Genomic DNA, 8,995 nt, shown 5'->3' with positions numbered 1-8,995 from the left:
TTACAGGTGTGAGCTGCCATGCCCTGCCCAGTTCTTTATTTGAATTCGAGTTTTATGACTAACACTAGCTGAGTGACTTTGAGCAAGTTGCTTAGCTTGTCCAAACCTGTTGCCTCATCTGTTAAATGAGAATGACATGACTAGTACTGACATCCTGGAGTATTGAAGATTAAATTCAATAATGGATGTAAAACACTTAGCATCTGTCACATATTGTGTTCAGTCAATGGTGAAGATGACCGGCAGAGGAAAACAGCCTCTTTCAATTCGGTCTTTCTTTCATACTCATCTTTAAATTCATTTTACACTTCAGGGTCTGGAAGATAGTAGGTGATTAATAAAGGCTGTTGAATGAATGCCCAAATGAAACCTTATGTTATAAACTTTATTTCAAATTTTGAGTCAGGGTCTCACTCTGTCACCCAGTTTGGGATGCAGTGGCATGATCTTGGCTCACTGCAATTTCCACCTCCCACGCCCAAGTGATCCTCCCATCCCAGTCTCCCAAGCTTCCAGGTAGCTGAGACCACAGGCATACACCACCATGCCCAGCTAGTTTTTTTTTTTTTTGTAGAGATGGGGTTTCACCATGTTGCCTAGGCTGGTCTCAAACTCCTGACCTCAAGCGATCTGCCTGCCTCAGCCTCCCAATGTGTTGGGATTACAGGCGTGAGCCACTGCACCCGACCCCTTATGTATAACATAAATTTTGCTTATAAATTATTTGGAGTCAACCATTTTAGGACAGAGGAATGTTGTCATTTCCACCAGGAAGCCTTGTAAAGGGTCTGGTGTCAGTGGAATAAAAAGTCAATTTGGTTTCTTTTGGTACTTAAGACCTCCCACAGCTGGACAGGACCTTAAGGACCATCCCCGGTACCCAGTCTCTTGATGCCTATGAGAACCCTGTACAGCGAATGACTTGTCTGGGGCCACCCAACCACTGTGAGGACTCGACTGCAGTCCAGAACTTTCTCGCTATGGCATCCAGAAGGGCCATTCCGTGGGGCTAGGACTATCACTAATCTGTTTTGGGAAGGGATTGGGCAACTCAGGAGAACTCATGCAAGGATCAAATGGTTGGTTGTGTTTGGATCTTTTTTTTTTTGAGACAGAGTCTTGCTCTGTTACCCAGGCTGGAGTGCAGTGGCGTGATCTCAGCTCACTGCAACCTCCACCTCCTGGGTTCAAGCCATTCTCCTGCCTCAGCCTCCCAAGTAGCTCAGATTACAGGCGTGCACCACCATGCCCAGCTAATTTTTGTATTTTTAGTAGAGACGGGGTTTTACCATGTTGGCGAGGCTGGTCTCTAACTCCTGACCTCGTGATCTGTCCGCCTCGGCCTCCCAAACTGCTGGGATTACAGGCGTGAGCCACCACACCCGGCCATGGACCTTTCCCTTACACATCTGTCTGATTTGTCATAATGGCCTGCCCTGAAATGGTGACTCACAATTTAAAAGCCCCTTTAAGTAGTCGCAATAGGTCAGATGAGATGGAGTTTCATTTCTCTGTAAATGGGGTTTCATCTCTGTTCATGGGTTTCTCCTCTATTTAACTGCTCTAAGGCACAAATATGCTCTCTTAACTTACTGTACTGTGTTGAGACTCAATAGATTCTTTGGTTTAGCTAATGTGGGAACACAAAACATTAGTCTAGTTATGAGGCTTTAATTACTTTTAAGTCTCAAATGAGTGATGAAATATAGATACCAATCACACAAACTTAAGGCTTCAATTACTTTTTCCTCCTTTTGAAATAAAGGCAGTTCTTTACAGGCCCAGTGTGGGTGCTTTCACCTACAGCACATACTTCAGCTACGGTCCAAAGAAGGCTAAAGAGAAAATACCCTGCTCTTCTCAGCTCTCGCAGTCCTGGAAGTAAATTTCCATGCACTGAAAGATGTAAGATGGGCTGGGTACAGTGGCTCACACCTGTAATCCCAGCACTCTGGGAGGTTGACGTGGGAGGATCGCTTGAGCCCAGGAGTTTGAGACCAGCCTGGGAAACATAGGGAGACCCTGTTTCTACAAAAAATAAAAAAATAGCTGGCCGTGGTGGCACACACCAGTAGTCCCAGCTATGCAGGAGGCTGGGGTGGGAGAATTTCTTGAGCCCAGGAGTTTTGAGGCTGCAGTGGGCTCTAATTGAGCCACTGCACTCAGCCTGGACAACAGAGTGAGACCCTGTCTCAAAAAAAAAAAAAAAAAAAAAGGTTTAAGATGTTAACCACAGAACATTGTCCAAATGGTAGGTCAAAGAAAATACATGTACAGGTTAGAACAATTCAAGTAAATTCTTCATTAGTACTTCAGGGAAACAAAATCAGCTGGAAGGCTCCCCAACCCCTCACCACCATGCAATCACACTCACGCGCGCACAGCCAGTGTTAGTCTCTACTCATTTCAGGAGATTGCATTTAGAACAAAAAAAGTTCAATTAATCAAATATTCCTGAGAAAAGCATCTACGGGCATGGCCACAGACGAAGGGTGAGGAAACGCAGGTGTGCAAACTCTGAAACCCACAGCTGGGCTTTCACATCCTGAAATAAACTGTTTCCAAGAACAGAGATTTCTGTTGCCCCCATTTAAATCTTGAATCGTGTAAAACTCAATGACATATTCATTTTCAAAGTTAGAATCCTTACGTGGGATGCCTGAATCTCTTATCTCCCAAGACTTATGAGACATTCTTTCCAAGTCTGAGAGGTGAATTAACGAGGTTATACTGGGCGGCAGAGAGGAGGCAAAGGGAAACTGGATTGAGCAGCAACAAATTATTTATATGAACATCCCAAATTCAGTTAACTAACCACATTCCACTCAACTTACATGAGAAAAAATTGTGCGATTTTTATAAATGGGATTTAATATACAATTCAGCATTACGTTTAAAAGAAATTAACCCAGATAAAAAGAATTTGGCCTCTAGGGAAAATCAGAGTTCTACTCAAAATATAATACTAACAGTAAACTACTAGGGTGGTGAATTTTCAGGATCTAATTAAAAGCTTGTTCAATTTGATGGTGAAGTAGTGGCGTGACATGAGAAGGAATGTACAAAGCCCATTACACAGCAGTACCTCCTTTTGAACTGATAGGTTCTAACTCTCACTTTATTTTTCTTATTCGTAGAAAAATACCCAAAAAGTAAAAACTTTCCTTTTTATTTTTCATAGTTTCTACTACAGAAATTTTACTCGCATCTAATTTGTGTATCTGCTGTAACTTAATGTAAGCATACTTCTAAGCTGGTATAACCAGCCTAAATTAGCATCATAAAGGAAGTTAGGAAAGAGGCTGTAGCTCATCAAGTTGCAGCCAATGAAGATGCAGGACGTTCTAATGACTTGTTAGAAAGAGGCTAAGTGGTGAACAGGCATTGCCCCAGGTTGGATGGTCACCCGCTGGTGTTAAGGCTCTGACATCCGACTTCCCTCACAACTTTTAGGTCAGTCAAGGTCATCTGGGGTGACTGACTGTGCTCCCCCAAGTAAAATCTGAGATCTCGATATCTGACATCTCAGTTGCCACAGTTTGCATCACGCAGGCTTTTTATCCAAGATCTAATGCTTCTAAGCTGGAACATTTTACCTCGGTTACCTCTTTGAGTTGCCTGCTGGGAAGCTGGGGGCCATATTTGTAGCCCACTTCCGAAAATTGCACTTTGTGTACATGTTCACTCTTGACTTAATATTTTTTCATTTCTCCTTTACTCAGAGCATATTTAGTCTAAATGTTACTGTGTTGTACATGTCTCTGCAAGTCCTCTTAAAAAATTCCTGGGACAAAGCAACGCATAAACAAACTTTAGATAAATTGTATTATAATCAGGCTAAAGTGAATCATGCTTACTACATATTAAGGCTGCTTCAAGACAAAGATATTAGAGATTTAAAAGATAACATTTCTTAGCAAATTCATGTTCTCCCTAGGGCAATATTGAACTTGTAAAAATCTGCATTTCAGGAGTTTAAAATGAAAGATAAATTCAAATTGCCCCAAATGAATGTTTTCAGAAGCTTCTGAATTTCCAAAAAACATTAAAAAATTGAATCATTCAGCTTAAAAAAAAGTCTGTCTGGAAAGGTGCTTGGTTGTGGTATATTACAGCACACAGGATAACCAGAGGTGGAATCTTTATTTCACAAGTTTCAAGATACAGTACAAAACGATTCTGTACATCTCTCTATTAACAGGATTTGTTTACACAATTATATTACACTTCACCAACCTTTATACTGCATTTCATTAAATACAAAATACATTTACAAAAAGAGTCTACCATGGTGTTCCTTCACAATGCCAGCTTAAGGTCTTTTAAAACTTCCTCTTCTACATATTTATAGTGGTTACATCTTGATTATATCAACATTATGAGTTTTATGAGTTTATTTTTTAATCAAAGAGAATAGTGTCAGCCTGTTTCTCAAACCAAATAGGAAAAACAGCATGTGAGATGATTCCCTGCACATAACCAAGGAATCCTGTTCATGCACACAACATCGGACTTTTACTTGTGCAAAGTCACTTCAACATACAAATCATCTTTCCTTGGGATCGTTTTAAATTTTCTTGAAATACCAAGTGGGTGGAGAAATTTAGCTTCTTTTCAATGAATACCACACATTTAAAATCCAGATCGTGCCTCAGGCATTCAGGAATGTTATATTTTAATTTATATTTGAGAGTGATGACTGATGAAAAATATTTGCATGAAAATAGAAATTTTCTTTTGTTCTGATCATTTCTTACATACTTCCAGTCATAATAATGTGTAATACATATATATATATTATGAGATTCACTTTCAAAACAAATATCAGCTGTCATTGAAACAAATATAGCCCTGTTTTTCTTGGCAGGTAAAGGGGCTGTTTTCATGACACATCTTGTTTTGAAATGTGCATGTGAAATGTTAGTCCGAACCTCTGTAAAGGAAGTTTTTGCATATGCAGTTAGACATTAATACACATGCTACACACATAAAGAATTGTGTTTTTCATTTATAGGCCTGCATGCATACTTTCAAAACACTGGTTTGAAGAATGAACATGAGGATAAAAGAAGGGAGAGAAAGACAAAGCAAAATAAAAAAAAATTCCTATATGTATATTAATAAAATACTTAAGTTTCCTAGAGGCATCAACGGCTCTTTAAATAAATCATCAGATCATCACCAGATCACTGGCAGGGGTTTCCAAAACTTCCCAATAGTACAGAGACAGAATGGCTTAGTGGTAAGACTCTCACATGTAAGGTAAAAATTAACCTAATATGCAGAAAAGTAACAAATCCTTAAGAGTATCAAGATTAATAATTATAAATTCATCTGAGTTAAGTGCTAAACAATACATTTTGAAAAGAAGTCATCTTTGATTTACTTTTTCTTTGCCATTGACTGCTAATCAAAAATAAGCCTCACCTAGAAAACAGAAACTGAAACTTCAAACACGGAGAGACAGAAAAAAAACAAACCCACCAATGCTACCTCTGCAAAATAAAAATAGAAGCAAAATGAATAGTTTCAAGACAGTCGGCTAAGCAACAACCAAATGCACAAGAGAATACTAAACAGAGTATTACTGTCATCAAGTTCGAAGGCAGGAAGACAGACTAGAAAAGGTCTTAGGAGAGATGGGCTACCATGGACAAATGAAGCCACACTCTATCTGTTAAATCTAAATTCTAACATTAAAACTCCTGAATCCTGGAGTTAGTTTAATGTTACTGACATTAACTAGCTTTAGTTATTGTCATTTTATTCAAATGGATGCCATTTGATTAGGTAAGTATTGAGCATTATTTTAGGAGAAAAACCAAACCCAACTCCTATTTGCTTAGGTACCATGTCCCATGAACAAAAAAGAAGACAGCAAAGTATTTTTGAGACAGTCTTTAAGTGAAGCCATAAGAACTAAGTTATTTGAAAGATATCATTCACAAACTGCTGGCAGCAAATGACCCAGGGTGAAATGAAGTGGAAACAAGCCAAGAAAAGGAAATTCAGAACATTAACAATAAAAAAGGCAAGTGGTAAACTAATAAGAAGTGTGTTTTTATATGAAGAACAAGACTGCACTTTCCCATCCAGGCTTAGGTGGCACACACTGTTTTAAGAAATGTTTTCTCAAAGCATGTACTTAATGGAGGGAAAGAAAGTTAGATATAAAAATATTGCTAAAGGAAAAATGAGGGTGGATGGCAGAAGAAAAAAGTGAAAGTTGGTAGTCATCTTGGGTGGTTTTTCAACTTTTAAATAAATTATAACAGTTCCTTCTAAAGGAAGTGTGGCTGCTACCATGGATTACACTTATTTTGAAGCGGGGAGAAGGGGCAGTGGTGGAGACACCAAAGTACTGTACCAACTGCACTCAAATCTCTACATGTAAGAGACCAAACAAGTCTTAATATTTACAAGAGCTGCCTAAAGCAACATTACACTTGGGGGGGGGGTAAATTTCCTACTTTTCACAGATATGCTTTCATACATATGGCTCTCTTGGTGACCAACTCTTTGAATTTGGAGGCAATTATCTGGGAGGAAAGTTTTGCTTACCAGGTTTCCCATAATTCTCTAAACACAAAAAGGTATACAACTTCATATATAAAAGCCTTCATGTTCATTATAGACTAGTTAAATCTAGTTCTAACTACTACCTCAACTTCAAAAATGAAAGCAGTACAACTCTACAAGCAATAAACTTTTCAAGTTTTCTGGCAGATGAGGGATTCTGGGAAAAAAGCATGAAGGTTAGTATAAACAGACTGACATCAGCAGGCGTAGAAAACCTGCTCAGATACAAATGCAGTCTCAGACAAGATACAGGCTGGTGAACACCACCATCTGACAACAAAATGAAATACAAATTCAGTTTAAGCTTTAATTTTTTCACGTAATTATGTGAAACTCTTCGGTCTTTTTTCCCATACTATTTAACCAGACAATCCTGAAGCACAGTAGCCTTGATTTTGCTAATGTTAACAGTGAGAAAATGGTGACTATGATAGCTAAGCAGTGGCTGGCTTTCTATTATAATATAAAACTATCAGAAATAAAAAGATACCTGAATAGTGTAGAACAGTATAAACAGGTTTTGGCTTTCATCAACCACTGAGTTTAATCCATCTTTGATTCTCTGAGTTTTAGTATTATAATAGTAGTCACTGTAAGCCATACCCTGGCAACGATATTTCATATTTAAAGAATTCAGGAAGGTGATGTGTTCTTTGTGCAAAAAGAAATGCAAAGTAAAATAAATCCTGGGAACAAATGCTTCAACTTTAGGAAAAGTGTATCTGTGATCGTGGTACCCCAACCAGAGTTCGTTTTGTTTTCTAATTTCTCCCACTTAGTCCATCCTCTGGCTTCTGGATCAAGGCTCTGTATATTCAAAAGAAACAAGCAAATTACAGATTAGGTGGGGCAAATTCACGTTAGCGCAAGGAGTCAGTTCACACGGTTTTGCATATGTATATTCCATTCCAAAGAAGTAAAGCTCACAAAAAACTCCTTAACAAGGCCTTTCAGTCATTGAAGGACAGGAGTATGGTATACTGCGTGACAATCACCAATAAGAAACCTCCCAACCTTCCCTTTTAAAATAACGAATATGCTGAGTATGTCTAATTGCATGTGGACTGGTAAGAGTTTCTCAGTTATCGCAGTTCCAAAACACTTTCAAGATAGCTTTTTTTTAACTTAAAAGGCAAGTTCTATTTTCAGACTTTCGAACACGTTTAAACTTGCAACTGGGTTTTCCTTTTTACACTGATCAGTTTTTAGTGTCGATGCACAATACCTTAAAGATGGTTGACATTAAGAACTTATGCACACTGAAATAATGACCAAAAGGATCCAAGAAAGATAGCTGGATACAGTAGACGTTACTTTGAGTGTCTCACATATGTTTCCAGAAAAGAAAAAAAAAGCCACTGAAAGTTGTTATTCCATATGGCACTGAAACAAACATTCAGCTCAGTTTAGGTAAGAGTTACTTATCCCTGAAAATAAAGGCATCAGATTCTAAGCAGCTTTAGGAATTCAATGCTTCCTTGTCCCATGCCTCTTCTGGGAGGTGACCACTGATCCAAGGTCCTAAATCAAATGCAAGTGTTCCCAGCAGATAACTTCCTTCGCTGTCACTGATCAAGGCTGGACCCAGTGGCTGTTACTGTGGTGGCTGCTGCTCTGGTGGCCCCTCCTGCTGGGGTGGAGCTGGTCGTGGCCCTGGAGGCCTGGGTGCAGGCATGTCTTGGTGCTGCCTTTGCCTGTAAGCTATGACTGTTCCCAACAGCAGCGCAATGATGGTCATGAGGTAAAGGTCCCACTCAGGTCCCAAAAGCTGGTCCATATCAAGTTGGGTGAACATATCTCGAATCTTAATGAAAATAATATAGAAACCATTATTATCACTAAAATGTCAGGCAAGGAACTGGGAAAGTTACATCACCAGAGAAATTAAAATAATTGGTTTTAAAAACGTTTTGCAATATGTGTGTGTGTGTGTGTGTGTGTTTAAAGCGGTTTTAAAAGCCTTCAACTGAAGCTCAAAATAATGTGTCTGAGGAATTAAGCTATTAATTTACAATAGCTGACACTTAATATAAAATGTCTGACAGTGTTCTTTCCATCAGTAATCCAATACACTAATTTTAACCATTTTTCACAGAAAATATTTGGAAAACAAAACAAAACAACAACAACAACAAAAACACTGGGGCCAGGTGCGGAGGCTCACGCCTTGTAATCCCAGCACTTTGGGAGGCCGAGGTGAGTGTTATCACTTGAGGCCAGGAGTTCGAGACCAGCCTGACCAACACGGTGAAATCCCATCTCTACTAAAAATACAAAAATTAACTGGGCATGGTGGCAGGCGCCTGTAATCCCAGCTATTCGGGAGGCTGAGGCACAAGAACTGCTTGAACCCAGGAGGTGGAGGTTGTGGTGAGCCGAGACTGTGCCACTGCACTCCAGCCTGGGCGACAGAGCG

This window comes from Hylobates moloch, unplaced genomic scaffold (genome assembly GCF_009828535.3).
Source record: "Hylobates moloch isolate HMO894 unplaced genomic scaffold, HMol_V3 SCAFFOLD_16, whole genome shotgun sequence".
In the NCBI taxonomy this organism is placed as follows: Eukaryota; Metazoa; Chordata; class Mammalia; order Primates; family Hylobatidae; genus Hylobates; species Hylobates moloch.
Note: the sequence above shows the minus strand (reverse complement) of the source record.